The following is a 22,723-nucleotide window of genomic DNA, read 5'->3' as shown; positions in this document are numbered from 1 at the left end:
ATTGGGGATACGACCATATGTATTTGAGAAATTTGAAAACCACAACCTCCATAAATCTAAAAGACCATAGCTATAAGGACATCATAAGAACACCTATTCAGGAATTTGATTCCGCTACTGTAGCCGGGTCCAAACTTCCAGCATGGTTGGGTAAGCCCAAAGAGCTATGGATATGTGGAACATCTAATTTCAAAAGCCTCAACCAAGAGGAGCATATCTTAAAAAAGAGCTATAGAGGACACCATTACATCCAGGAACTTTTTTAGGAAGAAGATTTAGAACCCTTGGAATGGGAGCACGTCCTAGCAACATTAGATGTATGTGCCAAAATGGATTGTCCAACGGCAAAATTTTGCAATGAAAGCGGATACAATGTGGTTCCTTCATTAGGAAGAGAATGGGATCTAGGAGGGCCTCTTTATTTGGTAGTTTGAGAAAGTCAAACCTCTAATATTAAGAAAGCAATCAAAGGACAACTTTTGAATTCAAACAGGCAAAACGACTACTTTATTTGAATTCAAATTTCCTCCCCAAAATGGAATTTAAAATCTAGTGGGTAAAACCATATCATGTAACATATCTACGTAAAGAGCTCAACGTGTAGATTACAGATCTATAATCTCCGCTCATATCGGAGATCGTATGTAGGAGCTATGGAAGGACAAAAATCATAAAGTTGTTCACCTCCTTCTCTGGGGGAAAAAGTTCATCCTTTGATCACTCTTAAACCTCTCCTACACACCCACCATTCTTGCACACATGGCGCGCATCTATTTGTCAGAATGTTAATCACCTCCATAATCTCATGGAAAATAAAGAGGCCTTCCTAGACCCGATTTCTGCCTAATGTATTATTGTTTTACTATGTAATAGAGGGAGGAGAGAAATCTAATTTGGTTTGTAAAGACAGGTTAAAGGAGGGTCTTCAGCTATAGGAAACCCAATCCACTTAACAAACTCTAGATACTGCCATAAAACACAGCCAAGAGGATAAACAAGAGGATAACTATATAGAGATAATTGTCCAAGTAATGGCTGATTATAATAAAGTTCAAGCACTAGCAATGCTTGATACAAAAGCAGTAGGAGATTTGATTTCCTTAATCTTATATAACAAGCTTGCTGAGGTGGAAGACAAGATGAAGACATCAAAGGATTTATTGGTTATCAAGCTAATGTCATAGGCTCAATAGTAATTCCACTACAATTCGGAAATACCATGTGTACACACCAACTCTACAAAAATGCAATATCAATTGCTATTGGGACAACCTTGGCAAAAAGTTTATGATGCCCAAATCGCATGCTCACAAAGTTCTCTGCATATTCAACATTCAAAGGAAAGCACACAATTGCATTTTTTAATAAACACAAGATTCATGAAGGTGCAAAACCTACAGAAGAGTTAGCTTCACAATTGCCTAAAGAAGGACCAACTCTAGATTCAAAAATGGCAACCAATACGGCAAAGACAGTCCCTATAGAAGCCCAACCGGCAAAGATTATTCCCAAGGTTAACCAACCTGGTACACACCGTCAAATTTGGATACCTAAAGAATAACTTGGCCAACCGCAAATCTGGATCAAGAAAGAAAAACTCTTACAAGAGACATCTTCAACTTTAACATCCAGGTGTGAACAACGAAGATCATAGAAGAGATAACCAAAGAAAAAATCTAAGTCTCCAAAGCATAAATAGGCATATTCACATCCGTAGGGTCACAGTACAAATAGGTATGGGTTCCAAAGAAAGTAATTCATGCACAAACAAAATCAAGAATATATTTGGATACCCAAACAAGCCACTACAAAACCCCAAGATCATTGGACCAACCAAAAGAAGAAGTTTCCTTCAAGGGGCACCAACAAGGACTCCTGCAGTTAAGACAAAGCAAATTGGGGTACCCAAGAAGCTATATCAAGCCCAAAAGAACTACGATCTAGTGACAAAGTCTAAAGATGTTGGGAGAAGAGGGGAGATCGACTGCTTAAGCTATTCAACACATGCTCTAAAACATCACCATCAACCTGTCCACCTCTTTTTCCCAATTTCCAAGCACACAGACACACACCTAGACTATGACACACACACACACAGAACATAGAATTGACATAGACATGCTTGTAAGAGAGTGTAAGAGATGGAGACTAAATTAGAGAGTACGCAGTAAATAGAACATAGCATAAGAGAGTAGAGAGGAGAATTTGCAAGAGAAAGGCCTAAATCTAGCCCCAAACTCCACGGCACCTCTCTTGTGGAGTTGATATTTAATATATTATTTGTGAGTTTAAGGTGCCAAAAATTGAGGCCCCTCTTTCTACAACCACTTCACTTTTGTAAACAAGTGAAGCTCATTAGTTCTTGCATGACCCATAAGGGGAGTTCCCATTAGAACTATTTACAGAGCCATAGTGGCTTATTGAAATGAGATTCTAAAATATTGTGCAAATATAAAATGGCCAAGAGTAATTGCCGGTGCCTCTTCATCAACTCCCCGCATTCCACTCTACAAAACCATCATCAACTCAATTAGAAAATAAATAGACAGCACATAATTAACCATTATGCCAGTTATCTCAATTGTAGCTAACCACTACAACAGGAGGGTGCCCAGTCTCATAGCATCCCTCCCACCAGGGATAGCAATTGTCCTCAGCTGCTCAATGGAGAAATCAACTGGACCGTGAGTGATGGAAAGTGTGGAGAAGGTCGGGAAAGTTGTGAAAAAACTTTTCAAGCATCCATTTGGCATCCTCTCTAGGGTGGACCTTGAAAGTCAAAAGGTAACGGTTTAAACCATGCCAGTGCGTGTAGTGGTGGTCTTGTGATCAACTATTTTTTCACGGATGAGTTCCTCTTCTTGGTCTACAAGTGAAGGTGGGTCTTCATAAATGTGGTTTGTAGGTAGGGGTCCTCTGAATGGGCGTAAAAGACTAATGTGAAAGGCATTGTGAATGTGCCAATGTGCAGGTAGGTCTAAACGAAAAGAAACATCATTAATGACAACTGAAATTTTAAAAGGTCCATAAAAACGAGGAGCAAGCTTAACAAAGACATTGGTATCATCACTTTTGATCCTTCATTTTTTGATGCAAAGTAAAACATGATCACGTTCTTTGAATTGGTGTGCCTTGCGGTGCTTGTTAGCGTGCTTGGTGTAAAGTTATTGTGAGTGTTTAATTGCAGAAGTGAAGTCAAGTGTAGTGCCAAGATTTTCAAACACAGTAGTCCAGAAAGCACTACAAAATTTTGAATCTCGATAAAACATAATCACTTTAGGAAAACCATGATGTGGGAAAACAGTTTTAAGAAACAAAAGTACAGCTTGATGTGCTATGAGTGTTTTCTTACAAGGATTGAAATACGCTTGTTTAGAAAAATGGTCAATAATAGTCTAAATCATGTCATGTTTGTGCACTGTGAGGGGGAAACCAGTAACAAAATCCATTGAAATGTGTTCCCAAGTTCTTTCAGGAATGGGGAGAGGATGTAAAAGTACCAATTTCTTACTTGTAGCTGCTTTGATTTTTTGACAAATCACACAAGTTGAAACATACTATTTAACATCCATTCTCATAGTAGGCCAATAGAAATCACGACATAAATTTTGAAAAGTTGAAGCAAATCCTCTATGTCCAGCATATGGTGGTTTGTGCAATTCTTCAATAATTAATGTACGAAAAGGTTTAGTCACACACAATATTTGTTTGAAACAAAGGAATTTTTCTTGAATAGTGTATTCGAGAAATGTGTGCACAAAATTATCAAGCATATGCAACCATGTCGTTTTGAAGTCATCATCATGTGCATAAGTGTCAGGCATAGTGTCAAATGAAGTTCCCGTAATGGTTGATAGATGATTAAGTGAGGGTCTTCTACTCAAAGCATCAGCTACAATGTTTTCTTTACTAGGTTGGTATTGAATGTTGGGCTAAAAAATTTGAATAAAAGCAGCCCACTTAATATGTCTATCATCTATTAAGGGCTAAGAAAGTAAATATTTGATACTTTGTTGATCAATTTTTATGATCAAATCAGTAGTCATTACATAGCGTTTCCAAATTTTCAATGCATGTACTACAGCAGTCAACTCTTTATCATAAGTATTGAACCTTGATTTAGAAGGTTTGAATTTAGGCTTTCAAAAGCAATTGGATGGTTATCTTGCATAAGGACTGCACCGATACTTTTTCCACTAGCATTTGTGACTACCACAAAGAATGGTCTTTCAAAATCAGGCAATTGCAATACAGGTGCATTAGTCAAAGCATGTTTAAGTGCATTAAATGAGCTTTCTTGTAAATCAGTCCATTCATAAGGTGTGTTTTTCTTCAACAAGAGAGTCAAATATGTGACTTGTAAGCGAAATTATGAACAAATTTCTTGTAATAGCTACAAAGACCAAAAGAACATAGCTCATGCAAGTTTTAAGGTCTAGGCCATGACCAAATGGCTTCAATTTTTCTTGGGGTCTACATGTATTCCCTTACCCAATACAATGTGTCCCAAATATTCAATTTCAGATTGGAAAAATGAACTCTTTTTTCAGGATTCAAATACAAGTGATTTTGTGCAAGTAGATCAGATACACGTGTTAAATGCTGTTTATGCTCTTCTTCAGATTTACTGATTACAAGAATGTCATCAAAAAATACAATCACAAAATCTTGATGGTCAATGAAAATTCTATTCATCATGCATGTGAATGTGGCTCGTGCATTTGTCAAACCAAATGGCATGACAAGGAATTCCTAGTGTCCAGTTTGTGTTCTAAAAGCAGTTTTGTAGACATCATATTCAAACATTTTGACTTGATGATACCATGATTTAAGGTGAATTTTTCTAAAGATGTTTGCCCCTTTCAGTTTGTCTAATAGATCATCCACTCTAGGAATAGGAAACCTATTCTTAATGGTGATCTTGTTTAAAGCTCTGTAGTCTATATAGATACGAAAGGTTCCACTTTTCTTCTTGACAAGAAGTATTGGAGCTCCGTATGGTGGACTACTAGGTCGGATTAGGCCTCGGTCAAGTAAATCAGTGATTTGAGTTTGTATTTCCCTGTGTGCGGTTAGATTGACATGAGAAGGTGCTCTAGAAGGAGGTTCACTACCCGATATAATGTCAATTTTGTGGTCTTCTAGGCATGATGGTGGAATTCCACGTGGCAGATCATGCATGAAACAATCTTTAAATTGTGAGAGACATCGTGCGTGGAGTTACGTGAAGTTTGAGTTTCAGCAGAAATTTGATTTACCAATACTAGATATGTTTTTCCTTGTTTTCGAATTGCTCTTTTGGCTTGAGTGTGAGAGAGGAGTGTAAATTTTTGATGTGCTAGTGTCGCTTGGATGGAGAAATTTTTATTATTATGAGTGAGAGACATTGTACGTGTTTTATAATTAATCAACGGGTCAAATTCATGACGAAATGGCATTCCCAAAATCATATCAAGACAATGCAAGGGTGTTACCAAAAATGTTCGTGCTTGTGTAAATTCACCAATGCAAACTTCAATAGTGACTTGGGTTTTACAATTAAAACGTTGATTATTAAAAACAATTTTGACCTTGTGAGGTGATGAGAATTCAGAGAGAGATAGTTGTTGTGCCAAACGTGTGGAAATGAAATCATGGCTACTACCATCATCTAATAGAATGGTGACACTTTCACCCTTAACAATGACTTGCACTTTAAAAAAAGTGTGAGGAGATATAAGAGTATCTGAGGATGGGTTGTCATAATCAAGATCATATCCCTCACCATAGTTAGCTTCCACTTCATTGTCCTCGGGAGTAGCATCTTCGATGAGGTTAAAGAGTAGCTCCGTTGGGGCGGTTGTTGTTGAAGGGTTTTTGACTTGAATTTTGTTGACTCCATTGGAGTGGCCATTGGATTGACCATTTCCCTTAGTAGGACCATTTGGGCACTTATCTGCATAGTGATTATCCTGAAAGCATTTAAAACACTTCACCATTTTATTACCATTAGAATTTGGAGTAGGACGTTGGTTGAAAGAATTTTGGTTGCCTCGTTGCTGCGTGTTGTTGTTGTTGACTCTTGTAAGAGATTGAGCAGTTGTAGGAGAATTTTCGTCTCTTGAAAAAGTACAGCTGTGGTGTTTGTTTCTGTCAAAGTTAGTAGAGAAAGGAGGTCTCTTGTTACGGTTAGTGTTAGTAGGTTGATTAGTGTGAGAGGGTTGTCCACCTTTCTTTTGTTCTCCATTGAGAGCCAAATTAATAGCCTTTGACAGAGAATCTGGTTCAAACATATCTACCTCAGCACCACTTTGTAGTGCCAAGCCTGATATGTATTTACGCTTCAATTTCCTGCGACTAACATGTTCAATAGCTTGCAATTGAATTAAACAATTCTAAAACGATCAATGTAACCCTGTACATCTTCATTTCCACCCTGTCAAATTAAATCCAATTGACATCGTGCTTTAGCTTTGTATTGTGTGGGAAAAAATTCAAGGGACTTTGATACACAATTTGTCGGATTTGGACTCACCTTAGAGGAAGACGCCACCACCTAGTTTGATTATGTTGAAAGACGAGATTTTGAGACCATCCAAGAAGTATCTGATGAATTTGTGGAGGAATTCTATCAAAGAGGGATAGCCCACAATACACTCTCACAAATTCATAAGTTCAAGTAAAAAGGGAGAGAATCTATTAGGAAAGAAGCCTTATGGTTGAAATGATATGTAAAATTCTGCCATGTAGAAGAATTACCTACTCAATCGAGACTCATGTTGATATTTATCCAGGGATTGAGAAATGTAGACCTTCAAGAGGATTTTCATATGAATAAAAGCCCCACTCTGAATGAGTGAACCAAAGAGGCTTTATTCCTGGTAGACAATTGTGAACCTACAAGGATGGAGACCAAAAATACAAAGATGATGATTCATCATCTCAACAAAGTGGAACTAAGTCCACGAAATCAGCACAAAGAAGTGAGCCATCAGCAAAATCAAGAGCAACTCATAGAGGAGCTACTGAAGAGGATTAGCCCATGGTCTAAGATGCACGCAAAGCAACCAAAGTGGTGCACCATAAAACAAAAATGGACAAATCATGCAACTATGGAATGCTGCTACAATAAAGGTTATGTGCAAGAATGGTCTCCTAGTGATCTTTGGTCTCTAATCTCAAATACATCAATTCCATTAACACACAACTATCAATCCAAACCTTTTACCTAAAAAGTTTGCTTGGTCATCCCTTGTTTAGGCTAGTGCTCATTGCTCTCCAATTTCTTGACTGTTTTTACTTTAGATTGGTCTCGACTTGTTGGACCTTGTTGATGTCTATCTGTACAAAACTTTAAACTCTACAAAGCTTTGTCAAACAGTGATTCTCACTTCAATATTATTCAGCGTTGATTAGTATAATCTTGCGGATAATTCCCATCCAAAATTTGTTTTTTGGAGGATTGGATCCCTATATATGTTCTTCACATTGATTTGACTTGACAAAGGGGGTTCTAGAGCTAGTTGGAAAACTTTGGCAAGCTCAATCCAACCACATAAGTCCTAAATCTGGCCCTTAGACATTTTACACATACGATGTCTATTGTGAAGAATTCAACTCAAACTCTAATCTTAGGTTCTCCTTGATATATTAAACCTCAATCTAACCTCCTTCTGTGGTCTTAACACCTCAAATCTGGTTGAATCCTCCTAAAACTGTCTGAATATTTCTCAACTCCTCAAGAGGTTTTCCAAACCACAATATGAATCAAATTAGGTGAAGCCGGGTCCTTAAGCTTTCCTTGAGGTTTCTGACCCCTAGGTTAACCCCAAAGTCATCTTTGGTCTCTACATATGCTCTGCAGACATCATACGATGCTAGCGTACAAACAACAAGGAAAACGAGTGCCTATATGGCCTTGCACGAGTTACATCGTCGAAAGGAAGAACTATTACACCGTTGAAACCACCTGTGATAAGCACTTGTAAAGATTTCTAAATAACCCTTCTAGCATGAAGAACACTTGGAATTAGGAGAAACCAAGGACATAATGACGTATCTCATCTCAAGTAGCTACTCGTAGAGTATCCACAAGCTAAAAACACATGAAAGATGAGAGAGATATGGCCATCCGAAATTGGGGGTGTACTCTCTTGCTAGAAAATGAGCTCTCTGGAAAGTTTTTAGGTGTTGCATAGAATTAGAGCTATAAAATGGGGCATGTTTTGATCTCTTATCCCAAGAGATATTCTCTCTCTTCTCAGCCGACAAGACTTAATGATTTAATGACTTTGTGCTCATCCAAAAAATGCGTGACATATCTTACCAACCTCCCTAGCATGCTTGATCATTCATGACAAGCAGAGGTTTCTAGGGTGAACAATCATTGAAGCTCATTCCCAGAAACCTTATTCAAAAATTTTAGATGTCTTCACACTGTCTTCCTCCATTGAAAGCATCTCATCTGTCACAATTTTCATCAAACGTGCCACATATTCCTTCAATTTATAATCATTAACATGGTATTTATGTTGTGCACCACCCAAATCTGCCAATTGATATGTGCCATTGTCAAACTTTTTCACAACAGTAAAAGGACCTTCCCACTTGATTTGAAACTTTTTCTAGGAAGTATTGTCCAGCTTACTATTGTATCGCAACACAAGATCGCCTTTTTCAATTCCCTTATCCTTCACACCTTCATTAGCCTTTATTTGAGCTTTCTTTGACACTTCGTCATAGTATCTCAAAGGCAAAACTCTATCCAACTGTAAACATTGTAAATCCAACAAACTTTTCTGCCAAGTATCTCTGTGCTCTTCATCTCCCAATGACAACAATTTAAGTGCAATAATCTCCCCTTCAATTGGGAAGACCAAGTGGTAAGGAGAAAACCCTATGCTCATTTTGATAGCAACTCTATAGGCCCATAATGCACAAGGCAACTCTAAATCCCAAGTTTTCCCATTTGTCTGGGTCCTCTTTGTCAAGATTTTCACCAACTCTCCATTGAACCTTTCATTGAAACCATTGCATTGTGGATAATAAGGAGAAATGTATCGGGGCTGTATATTAAACTTTTTGCATAGAAAATCAAACATCTCTCCTCTAAATCCCGATCCTCTATCAGAAAGTACTTCTAGTGGCACACCATATTTGCAGCATATATGCTCATATACAAACTTTTCCATTTCCTTACTAGTAATCTGTTTAATAGCTTTAACTTCTATCCAGCGTGACAAATACTCCACTGCTGTCAAAATGTAAGTATTTCTTTTTCTAGTCATGGGCAAGGGTCCAATAGCATCAAGATCCCATTTTTCAAACACATCAAAAGCTAGAATTGTCTTTCATAATTGAGGCTTCAAGATTCTCTTCCCCATTTTTTGACAAGATAAACAAGACTTGCAACAATGGTTAACATCCCGCTGGATACTCGGCCACACATAACCTTCTTGTAGAACCTTATGTAATGTAATCTTCATGGAAAAATGTCTACCACAAGATCCCTCATGATTTTCTTCCAGAATCTTGTAAATTTCTTATTTCCACGATACACGACGCAATACTAAATCACTTCCTTTCATGTAAAGTACATCATCAAGCATTTTATACTTTCTAACTTTTCTTATAAAAACATACTTTTTGGATAATGGTAGACCCTCAGGTAAATCAACTGGTAACAAAAAATCCACCTCCTTTGATAATATTTCCCTTCCATGATGTAAAGGGGTATTTTCTTTCAACACAAACATGCAAGTGATTATTTTAAACTTTTTGAGTAACAAATTCAACTTGAAGCATAAATTTATCAGTACGGGATTCTTATTCTTCCATACTCCCAATACTTGCTTCACAACCAACAAGGCATCTCCTTTGATTTGTACGCGTCTAATTCCCAACTGTAAACAGATGTGAAAGCCACCTTCAAGAGCCATGTACTCTGCTTCATTGGTTACTTTTTGCATCCTGTTTCAGCCCTTGTTTTCTAGCAAGTTTTCCTTGTGCATCATAAATGACAATTCCTCTCGAAGCAGCATCATGACTTCTTCGATAAGAGCCATCACTGTATAACAGTGAAGCATTGGATATTGCAAGAGTTTCGACCTTCTTCCTTTGCACCACCTCTTCCTTAACCAAAATAGGAGTCTCCTTATAAGTGAGTAAATCTGACAGGGTAGCTTGAGTACTCTCTTCCACTAAAAAAGTGAACCCTAAACTCCTAAAGTTCAATAACCAAATTTATCTTTATTTTTTATATATTTGACTTATTAAATAGTTGCGGAAGCAATGTATAACTGGTGAGAAAAGTGAACAAATTCTGCAACAAGTAATGCCTGAATTATTTGCGAGCATAAACCATATTAGTCATCACCAATTCAATTTCTAAGTAATCTCTTTTGTGAGTATTCTTCACTCTGCTAGCATAATGAACGGCCTTCATATATTGAGATTCCTTCCCCCTTTGCAACAACATGGCCCTAATGACATCATCTCCCACTGATCAGTTAACATAAAACTCCTTTCCTAGTGAAGAGCTTGCATAATGGGTAGTGTTCTCAAAACTTCTTTAACTGTGTCAAAAACATATTCATAGTCACGTGTCCACTCCAATGGATCATTCTTAATCGCTTTGCAATGGATACAATAATTGTGATGCCAAAAGGATAAATCGAGCCAAGTATTTAACCTTCGGTATGAAGGTGGTCATTTGTCTTGTATCCTTGGGTGATACCAACAATAACAAGGCTTCTACTTTCTCTAGATCTGCTTCAATCCCATTTTTTGAAATAACATGTCCAAGAAGCTTTACCCTTGGATGCACCAGATGACACTTCTTAGGGTTCAACTGACCCCCTCATTTGTCATACCTTGAAAAAGTCATTTCAAGCTTTTGAACATGCTCTTTTCTTGAACTATATACAAAAAAATCATCTATGAAGCCTTTGACAAACTTCCCAAGGAATGTGGTAAGGACCCAATCCACTTTTATTTCAAAAGTTCTAGGTCCATTTGTCAACCCAAAAGGAAGGCAACAAAAGCAAAAACAACCTCATGGAGTGATAAAAGTAGTCTTTTTTGGGTCTTCAGAAGCAAGGATAAGTTGAAAATACCTTAAATAACCATCACAGACAGTGCATCTTTCAAAGCCAATGACAGAATCCAAAAGTTGATCAATGAAAGGTAAGGGATAAGGATCTTTCTTGGTCACTGCATTTAATGGCTTATAATCAACGCAAACTCTCCAATGCCCATCTTTCTTTGGAGTGATCACTACAGGGCTCACCCATTCAGTATTATCAACTAGCACAATGAACCATGCATCCAAGAGTTTATCCACTTCTTTCTTTAAAGCATTCATTTGCTCCTCACTAATCCTTCTTAATTTTTCTCTTATTGGCTTTCCCCCTTAACCAGTTTGATCTTCACATGATCTCCAACAAAACCTCTTATTTCTTGATATGAAGTGATGAAAAGATTTGGAAACCTGTCCAACATTGTGAAGTACTCCCTTCTTTCTCCTTGAGTCAAATTAGACTCAGCATATTTTGAATCAACCCCTTCTTCACTGGGAATTATTGTTTAGGGTGCATCGACTCTTCAAGTTATTCTAAGCGGCTTGAAACATTTATATCCCCTGACACCTACAATACTTCACCAATTTATCTCTTCTCCTTGTCCAACAGTAAGAATGACACTTCAGCCTCATCACTAAAACTAGAAGTAGTGCTACTTTCTGAATCTTCAGAATTGTCTTCACTGGTGACTTTGGATTCATCACTTTCACTCACATCTTCTAGTGCCAAAGGTTGCTTGGTAGTCATATCAAACACCCTCTTCTCACCCTTCTTGCCATACACACAGATTGTGCCCTTGTCCCAATCTTGCACAACACCAACAACTCTCAACCAAGGTCATCCCAAAATGAGAGGAAAAGCTCCCAAGCTAGCTTGCATAACATGAAAGTTTACTATAACCTTCACGTTGAAGATTTCAACTTCCAAATTCTTAATTATCCTCAAACACTTCACTTTAGAATGGTTTTTTAGTTGAATCCTTAACCTAGATCTTTTGCATGTAATGAGACCCAATCTCTTGGCACATGACTGAGGGATCACACAAACTTGAGAACCTACATCAATGTAGGCCTCTCCTATGCCCACACCAGAGTGCCAAGCGTTCACCCCACAAGACAAATGTCCGGTAACTCTCCCACAGCCAACACTTTGACTTGTCCTGCTTTTCCTCTTTCTCTAGATTCATTAATGACTTCACTGCCTCTTAAGTTTAAGCACCATATTCATCAAGTGTCCAAAAGTACAATCTACTATCCTCCCAATCAAGTCAAAGTGTTTTTCACCCTCTTTCTCTTTCATCTTCTTCTTACTCGGACCCGGAGCCGCATAGCCTTCCCTCTCTCTTTTGCCTACGGGCATCATATTTTGCTTCTTTCTTTTCAACCCGCACAATACCCACATGACCATCACAGGTTGAGGCCTAATTTTCATGTTCAATACCTTGATCTCCCCGAATATCCACTGCATAATCATTAGCCCTATTAGGAATCTGCTGAGGAAGTGGAAACATATCACCTCCCATCCTTGTTGGCCTTGGACAATAAGTGCTGATATGACCAAGTTCACCACAATTATAAGACGTAGGGATGAACCTCTTTTGTGGCTCAAAGACACCTTGTCCGTGACCTACATTATCATTAGGTTGAGCTTTATATGGTTGGTCCATTTCTCTACCACGACCACGACCACCTCCAAGAACAGTGAGCTGCAATTCTTGATCATTGTCATCATGTCTTGCATATTTCGTTGTAACTGTTCAGTGCTCACAATCCTTTAAACAGGTTGGGCTTCAGCCTCTGCCTGGTTTCCCTTATTTTGGCCACCATTACCTTGCACATGAACCTCTTTACCATACTCATTGATTCTTTGAGCTTTCCATTCTTTCTCCTTCGCGATGATGACTGCTTCCTCAAAAGTAGCAAGACTTTTTAGCTCAACTTTGAACTTTAGACTTTCCTTTAAGTTTGCCACAAAATGGTCCTTCTTTAACATGGCTATAGGAATTTCATTTTCTAAATCTTGGTCTCATTTATCCATAAACAGGTAAACTACATGACAAAATCATCAACATTTTGATTAGCCTTCCAAGTGTACCCCAAAATCTCATGCCAAACTTCATCAGGTACTTCAATGCTCCTGTATTGTGCTAGGAAAACCTGCTTCACATGATTGTAGTCCAAAACCACCCCTGGAGTTTGTGCTTGTACCACCTATTCATAATTTTGTAACCAAATGTTTGCCTCATCCTATAAAGTGTATTGCAGCAATCGCAATAATATAGCTTGATCTATAAAGTGTATTGCAGCAATCCTATAAAGTGTATTGCAGCAATCGCAATAATATAGCTTGATCTAGTATATTTCATAGTAAGCAAATAACTTCCAATTTCTCAATAAAAGTCAGTGCATTCTCATTAGGCAATCCATAAAACTATGGAAACTCGTCTGCCATGTTCGATTTCCACCAAAACACTTACATGTGACATCGTAAGTTCAAGGGATGTCGATGGATTGCTCGAGTACCTAATCCACCTCACACTGCTAGGTAACCCGGCCCCTAATGCTTGGCTTCACAGAACTTAATGACCCTCCAAAGGCTCATGAAACCACCTGTGATAAGCACTTGTAAAGATTTATAAAGAACCATTCTAGCATGAAGAACTTTTAAAATTAGGAGAAACCAAGGACATAATGATGTAGCTTGTCTTGAGTAGATGTCCATAGAGTATTCATAGGCTAAAAACATATGAAAGATGAGAGAGATATGGCCATTCAAAGTTGGGGATATACTCTCTCCTGCTCAAAAATGAGCTCTAGAAAATTTTCAGGTGTTGCAGAGAATTCTATCTATAAAATGCAGGCTCTTTTTATATCTTATCCCAAGAGATCTTCCCTCTCTTCTTAGTCGACAAAACTCTCTTTGTAGGCTTCTTTCAATTGGGACATTTTTTGCCTTATTTAAGTAGGAAATGAGGTGTCGGTGACTTTTGGTCCAAGGGAGGGGTGTGGCTAATGTCTTGGGGACCAAAAGAGATGGCCAGGTGCTTGGGAAGCTGAGTGGGAACTCAAAATGGCACCTTCTTCTCCCCCAAGTGTCCAGGAGGCCCCATAGCCAAGCCTTGAGAGAGCTCCTTTCACCTTTGATACACCCGTAATGGGCACCCCATCCTCCCCTTATACCCCCCATTTTGGCCTTCCCCCTTCTCATGTGGGATAACCCTAGTTCCACATGGCATCCTCCTCTTGCACTTCTTCAACTCCTTCTCTCCCCAACAAAATTTTTAGCTTGTTGACCTCTTCTCAGGACCAACTTCCGAGGAGCATAGTTCACTGATCCGGCCACCAAATGCGATGCCGTAAAGCACCGCTCGGAGCCCATTACTTCGGCTATCTCAAAAAAATTAAAATCTCAACATTTTTAATTTTAAATCATCAAGTTGGCCCAGTTTCCTTTGTCGCATGCATCTTCAACCACTTTCTAAGTCACGATTGTTCACTTTGGACGGTCATAACTCATCATGTACAAGTCTGATTCACAAGCTATAAAGCACGGCTCAAAATACTTATTGAACACCATGTTTTGGGGACTCGAACCACCCAAAACACTAGTATGCAAGCCCCATAAAAACTAGATATTTGAACATGAATTTTTACATGGTCACTCCCAAGACGCAAAGCACTATGTACACATATATACATGAGACTAGTTAGCAAGGTTTTTGGCACGATCTAATGACTTTGTTATCATCCAAAAAATGATTGAAAACCATGCTTTGGGGACTCAAACCACCCAAACACCAGTACAAGCTTGGCAAAACCAAACCTTTGTGCATGAATTTTTACATGATCACTCCCAAGAGTCGAAGCACTATGTACACATATATACATGAGGCTAGCTAGCAAGCTTTTTGGCATGATTTAATGAATTTGTGCTCATCCAAAAAATGCCTGACAACACATATGATGTCTATCTGGTCAAAATGAGAAGATTTTCACTCGAGAGGTTTTCTATCATGCAAGCAACTCTCAGAAGCTTTCCAAACTCAGTTTCAACATTTTTTGTGCTAGATATGAACAATGGAGATGTATACTTGCCTCAAACCATCTTTTGGTACTTTTTAGCTCCAATACTACCTCCCCCTTGATTAAATTGGTTCTATGTGCTCATTATCAGCTATAGATCACAAGGGTATACTCATATGCACAATTTTGACCAAGTAGACTTATACGCGTATGATGTCTTTTTGCCCTGAATGGAGTTGTTTTTCTACCACAACTGCCTCTTGATATGTGCAACATGCATATGTTCTCACAACCAATTTTGGATATCAAAATTGTACAACTTCACTACTTTCTACCAAGGAACTTCCCGAAAAGAGTATTACGCACTCAATTCTTAACTTATTTGCCCAAATGAGATGAAACTTGGTGAATGTGCTACGCACAATATGCAGAATGTGAGTATGAAGTCAAAAGTTTAATCTGACTGCCAGATCACTCCTTAAGACATACGTGTATGATGTCTACTGATGGGTTTTTGTAAAGATTTTACTCACAGGCTTCCACAAGTTCTTAGCAATCATGTTCAACACTTTTAACAATTTCTATGCAAATGTGCTCACAATCACCAGTTCCCTAGTTTTCGTTTTTTGATTTTTTGACTTTTGTCTTTGGGTCAAAGCCTTGGTCTCAAGTTGCACATATGGTAAAACACCCCTCTACAACACTCTGGTGTAGTCTGTTTTGCCAAATTTGGTCTCATGTCATGCCTCTAGACATCAGACGCATATGATGTTTGTTGTTGTAAAATTACAGTTTTCTCATCGGGATCTCTTGTAGATGTATTCTTTTATGCCCACCAACACCCAACCATGTTCAATCAATCATTCATGTTTGTTTATTGCAATTCTCATCCTAAATTCACTTCTTAAGATTGCAAATGCAAACAAGCAATCAAGAAAATTTATTATATGATCGTCAGATCTAGATCTCAATCACAAGTTCCACTTACCCTACTCCTCCACATCCTATGAGGTTTTTGTATTCATGAGTAGAAAAACGCTTTACTGCCAAACACCAACTAGTTTACGCTTTTAACACTAGTCGGTGACTAGGTGTCCTTCAGCCTCGCGCTGCGCGCCTACAAGGGGTACGCTGCTGTCAGTGCAAACTTTCGCAATCAACCACACCACAAATCTCGCCTCGTGCTGCGCGCCGCCATTACGCCCTGCAGATCCCGACTCGTCAGCCTGGTCAATTCCACGTAAGCAGCAGGTAAATAACTTTTTATTTATTTAATTAATTACACATAAAAAAAGTTGAAAAAACAAAAAAAAAACACAAAAAACCATTTTAAAACTTAAAAACAATTAAAAATTTCAAAAATCACAAAAAATATACAACAATAAAAAAATAAAGTAATTAAAATTTTTAAAAAGAGCTTAAAAAATAGAAAACTCATAAAAAATTAGAAAAAAATCACAAAAACATAGAAAAATTCACAAAAAATTAAAAATTACATAAAAATCATAATTTTTAATAATAATAATAATTTAAAAAAACCTCATAAAAAGTAGAAACTTCTTTAAAAAATGAAAAATCTCATAGAAAATTATTAAAAAAATAAAAAATTGACCAAAAAAAATAATCTAAAATGGATTAAAAAAAATCCCAATAGATCGTAAAAATTTTAGAAAACCTTCAAAAATACTATGAAAATGAAAAAAATTCAAATTTTTTTTAAAACTCTTAGAAAAATTCATTTAAAATCAAAACATTCCCAAATTTTTTTTATAAATAATCATAAAAGACAAAAAAATTAGAAAATTCGCAATTTCACAAATAATTAGGAAAAATAGAAAGGAAGTCGCAAAAAGTGCCAAAAGCAGCCAAAACAATGTCGTGCAGCTCAGCTCCCATGCAAAGAAAGATGCTAGAGAAAAGCACATCAAGTTTGTTTGAAGCTTATATGTTTAATGAACAGTGATTAAGGACTGCTTGCAAGCTGAGTTCAATGTTGAATGTATGTCAAATGCTGTTGAAAGGGCCAAAACATGCCTTAATGATGCTTAAAAGTGTTAGGCTTGAAGTGAATATGGATGGGGTATTGTGTCCTAGAACTGCACTGCTCGATGTGCTCTACCGGCTTGTTTTTACGGCTCGTCGATTGGAGCTACGGTGAAGAAGTTAAGGCAATTTAAAGTTCAAGTCGATTGCAGACCCGTGCCGGATTGGGCAATAGCAGATGAGGGCATAAAAATGAAGTGAATGCGTCGGGCTGAAGTGCTCACTTTGTGGAGCACGTCGGTCTTTTCAGATCGGGGATTGGACTTACGATTGCCAAATTATTGACCGTTGAAGATTTACTGGGGGTCGGGTTTGCACTAGCCCAATCCACTCGGTTGGAGTGCCATCTCGAAGTATTTGTCTTTTTCCGGGTTTTGGAATGCAATGGTTGTAGGTGATGCCTTGGTCGGTATGTCTATGAAAATCATGCGGGAATTAAAACTCTCAATAATAATAGCATACTTCGCATTGCCTTGGCCGAAATGTATGCCCAAGTGTGCCGCCCAAGGGCACGTAACTAAGGGGCGCCCAAGGCACAGGGCCATAAGCCAATAAAAATCATGGCCGCCCACTTGCTAAGGGAAAAAGGGGCAACCCTATTTTTTAAAGGGTGTGAACATTCAAAGGAGGGGGCCATGGCCTGCTGCTGCTGTTGCGACGTGCAGTAGCGCAGGAAATCGAAAGAGGCTTGTGCCGGGCTTTATGATGCTCCGATGAGGACGTGAAAGAAGCGGGAATTGATCAGAGAGCCATCGCACACAGGTTCGGCACCAGCGGGGGCTGGGTTCCGCGTAGGTAATCCCTCAGCGCTGCCACATCATCAAGGGCTAGGACCCATTAGCGACATTGCTAATGGGTGCCTAGCTATTTTTAGCAAGGGAGACATGCATCCATATAAGGAAGGGAATCGTGTGATTTGGTTATTCTTCACCTCATCAACTTGTGTCTCTTCTCCTCATATCTTCAAGCTGTTGAGTTCTTAAGCTCTCTAATCTCCCAAGCTTACCGATTTCTCTCTTAAGCCATTCCTAAACCTCGGGAACTACTTAACCTTAACCTCCTCGTAAGCTAGAAGCTCTTAATCCTCTTCATAATCTTGAAACCCTTAAGCCCCTCATAATATCCATATTCTTAAGTCCCTCATAAGCTACAAGCTCTCAAGCTCTCTAATCTCGCCCTTAAGACATCCGAAACCCCGCTAACCTCCCAAATTCGCCCTCAAGCCATCCTAAACCTCGCTATTCTCCTTAAACCTAATCCCTCGCGAGTTCATAAGCCAAGCTTTCATAGGCCTTTAATCAGAAGCCATCATAATGATAAGATCCTTAATCCAAGCCAAAGCTCTCGCTATCATTAAGCCATCATTAGCTTTGTTAACCATAAGCTCTCCGAGTGTATTTTCTCCTAATAATATTGAGCAATCTTAATTGTAAGCTCTAAAGCCAAGCTTTTAAGCCTCTTAAGCCATTCAAAACCTGCTCTAAGCCCATTAGCCCTTCGAATCAGCGAGAAAAATGCATAGGAAGTAGAGTTTCATCATCTTCTTGTTTAAGCACCTGGTTTAAGCCAGGTTTCTTCTTGTAAAGAGCATTTAAGCTTCTATAGTGATTTATTAACCATGGATTTTATCGATTAACTAGAAATTAGACGGACTGTTTGTTTTAAACATTGTTTTTGGTAATTGCATCTGCTACACCTTTTTCCCCGCACCTCTCACAGCTACGGGCCCAATGCCTTCCCGGCTCACCTTTCGCACGATTATCCCCTGACATTCTTGGTGAACCCGACGTGAAATGAGTCGGGGTGAGCAGTGTGTTGAAGAAGGATATCGACACCACAAGAGGCTGCCATGCAGCAAATGATACAGTAGTTTGTTGCTTACATGCAACAACAGCAGGTTCCCAACAGCAGTACAATTTACAAGAGAGGATCCCTAAAGCTCGGCACACAGTTACCTAGAAATTGCATTGATTTGAACGCCGGCATATTAGCAAATTTTGCAATATCTATGAATAGGCAATGGAAGAGAATGGAATTGATGATCAGAATGCAATGAAAGGGTTCCATTTGATTGCGGAGCCGGAACTTAGGAGTCGAATTAAAGAGATTCAGGTGCTTCAAGGCCCGAATTGGCAGGATTTCAAGAAGGCACTTCAGGAGGAATACTTCTTGGAGGATTCACAAAGAGTAACCAAGCAAAGTTTCATGAAGTGGGTGCAGAAGAAGAACAAAAATATGTCTGCACGAGAGTTATTGCAAGAATTTGAGAAGAAATTCGAGCAACTATCCTCGACAGAGCAACGTTCAATGAGGGATCAGAAGGTTGAGTTGTTCATTCAGGCTTTTGATCCTCGACTTCAGAAGAGTTTAGTGTAGTTGCTAGAGGATCCAGCTTGGGAATTGGGCTTAGCATCCGCCTGGAAGGTAGTCACCGAAGCAGTCAACATGATCGTGAAATGACAGATGAGAGTTGATAAGTTGATCGTGGCTGACATCATGGATGTTGCGGAGGAGGAACCTAAAGAGAAAACAACCTCGGCAATACCCAGAGTGGAGGAGCCAGTTCTTGACGAATTGGTAAAAGATATTCAAGGATTGAATTTGAATTTTAAAGCTATTAAATTTGATGGACTAGTTGCAAAGGGGTCTACATCTGAGCCTAGACAGCATCCACCACGCAAAGGCTGGGACCGATGCATGTGGTGTGACAGTGAAGACCACAAGTATGTTAAGGAATGTGATGATTTTGATATCTAGAAATTTGATGGGACGAATTTTGCCATCTGGAAAGAGAAGATTCAAGATGTTCTTATACAAAAAGGCCAGTCGAATCCTATCATGGAGCACCCAAAGGGCGAGTATACACATGTTGAGTGGGAGAGACTTGATGCTAAGGCCAAATCTACCCTCCGTTTGCATTTGGCCGAATCTATGTACTTTACTATAGTTGGAGTAAGGACTACTAGAGATGTATGGGATAAGTTGTGTTCCAGTTTGAGAACAAAAGTGCCACTAATAAGGTTTTCTTGATGAAGAAGCTGTTTGACATGAAGGAAGAGGGAAATATTTCTACTCACATTAATGAGTTCAATATCATTTTCACTCAGTTGACTACTCAGGGTTTGGTTTTTGATGAATAAATCAAATGTATCTTGTTGCTATGCAGTTTACCCTTGTCTTGGGATGCGTTCTGTAATGCGATTAGCAACTCAGCACCTGGTACCGATCTAGTGTACAATGACGTCCTTGGGAGTCCGTTTACCAAGGAGATTCACAAGAAATCTCTTGAAGGCAAGAAGGATGGTGATGCGTATGTTGCTAGTGATAGAATGAGGGGTTGCACTCAAAGTCGTGCCAAAAGCAAGGAACGTGCGGACTCACGCAGTAAGTCTCGGGGTTCTATGCGTAATGTCGAGTGCTATCACTGCCATAAAAAAGGGCATGTGAAGAAAGGTTGAAGGAAATGGTAGCAAAGCAATAAGGATAAACAATCCAGTGACACTTCTAAGTCTGATGATTCAAACAAGGGCAAAGCAAAGCTAGAGGAGATCAATGTGCTAGAGTCTTCAAATGCTCCTTTTTGTACAGACTCTTCTAGTGGTTGTTATGCCACTTACCTGTGACGTATTGGTCTTCACAGCAAATCTACCTATCGAGGTTCTTGTTACAGAAGATGCGTAGTATGCACAGATTTGTATAGTAGATTCTGGTGCGAGTTTCCATGTGACACCACATAGAGAGTGGTTCTCTACTTATTCTCACTCTTGTGGCAAAGTGAGACTTGATGATGCTTATGAACTAGACATTGAGGGTGTCGGAAACGTCAAATTTCATCTAAGGAATGGCACGCACTTTACTTTATGTAATGTCAGACATGTGCCCAAGTTAAACTAAAAGCTTGATTTCTGTTGGCCAGCTTGATGATTTGGGCTACAACACCACATTTGGCAATGGTTTGTGGATAGTACACAAAGGTAATCTTGTTGTACTCAGAGGTCAGAAGCATGGTACCTTGTATTCCATCCATATATCAGATGCTGGTCATGATTACATATGTACAGCCGAGATGCCGTCTACTAAGTTGTGGCATTGCCAGCTAGGTCATATTAGCAAAAAAGGAATGAGAACTCTGACTCGTTTTGGCTACTTACCTGCCTTGTCTTATGTTGACTTTCCTGTTTGTGAACACTGTATCTATGGAAAACAGACTAGGTCCGTGCACTTACCATCGGGTCAAAAGCATGTCGAACCTCTAGATTTAGTACATAGTGATGTTTGTGGTCCTACGTCAACCAAATCTCTAGGGGGGGCAGCTATTTTGTGACATTCATAGATGACTCTACTCAAAAGGTGTGGGCATATCTTTTGAAACATAAGGATCAAGTTCTTCTTATGTTCCAGAAATTCTTAGCACTTGTTGAGAATCAGTCTGGCAAGAAACTCAAGAGGTTGCGGATTGTAGATTAGTGAAATAAATGTTTGATAAATTGTCACTGTTTGTTGAATTGTTATTGCTTAACAAATTTTTAACACGACAGAGTTGCTTGGCGTGCAGCACGTGACAGGGGGTGACCACAGGGCTGCAGCATGCGCAGCAAAATCCATTAGAGAGAGAGAGAGAGAGAGCATGGCTAGTGGGATAGTGAGACAGAGAGAGCACGAGGGACCCGGGCAGGAGAGAGCGTGTGTGTGTGTGTGTAGTGTCTGAATAAAACAAAAGAATGGGAGAGGGTGTGCACACAGGGGAGAGAGAGAGAGTAGAGAGAGATGGAGTTAGAAAGAGAAAAAGGGCGAGATAGAGAGGGAGTGTGAGGGGTTAGAGAGAGAGAGAGAGAAAGAGAGTGTGCGCAGTGACTTGGCAGTTGCTCGCACTTGGGGTGGTTGACAACGGTTAGAGAGCACGTGTGTGTGCTACTGTATTGCGCCGAAAGGCAGACAATGGGAGAAGAGTGAGAGAGAGCATGAAATGTGGGTGGTAGGCAGTCTCACATAGCACGCAAGAGAGAGTGAGGGTGTGGAGGCGTGTTCACGCGGAACGAGACGAGAGCGGCCGAGGAAGATTATTTGAATGTCGTAGGAAACTATCCCAAGAGATCGTAAAGATCTATCGGGCACTGATTTTACGCACAGCAAGGCACAGGTATCGAAGCTGAAATTGTTTTTTTCTTATTATTTGATTTTTAATCGTCCAAAAATGCCAAAAATTACCAAAAAAGTCGAAAAGAATTTTTAAAAATTCTAGGAATCTTAGAAAATCAGCGATATTCACAACCAAACATTTTGGACACGCAAAAGCACTCCAAAAATAGCAGGTTTTACTGAAAATGTAATTTGCAACACAATCGTCAACCCGACCTACAAAAATAGTAAAACGCTCAAAACTCGACCACAGAGGGTACAAAGGCTAACAAAATGATGTCGTAAATATGCACACACAAAATAGATCATGAAGATTGCATAATTTAAAAATTTTATGGAATTAACCAAAAATCAATGCAAACATTAGCAAAAAATATAAAAATTATCCAAAAAATACCCAAATTTTTTAAAAAAGTTCTCCACACATTGGGGATTAGTGCAGCCAAATAAAATTGAAAAAAT

The sequence above is a fragment of the Adiantum capillus-veneris genome, chromosome 25 (assembly GCF_014529385.1).
Source record: "Adiantum capillus-veneris isolate H3 chromosome 25, ASM1452938v2, whole genome shotgun sequence".
In the NCBI taxonomy this organism is placed as follows: Eukaryota; Viridiplantae; Streptophyta; class Polypodiopsida; order Polypodiales; family Pteridaceae; genus Adiantum; species Adiantum capillus-veneris.
Note: the sequence above shows the minus strand (reverse complement) of the source record.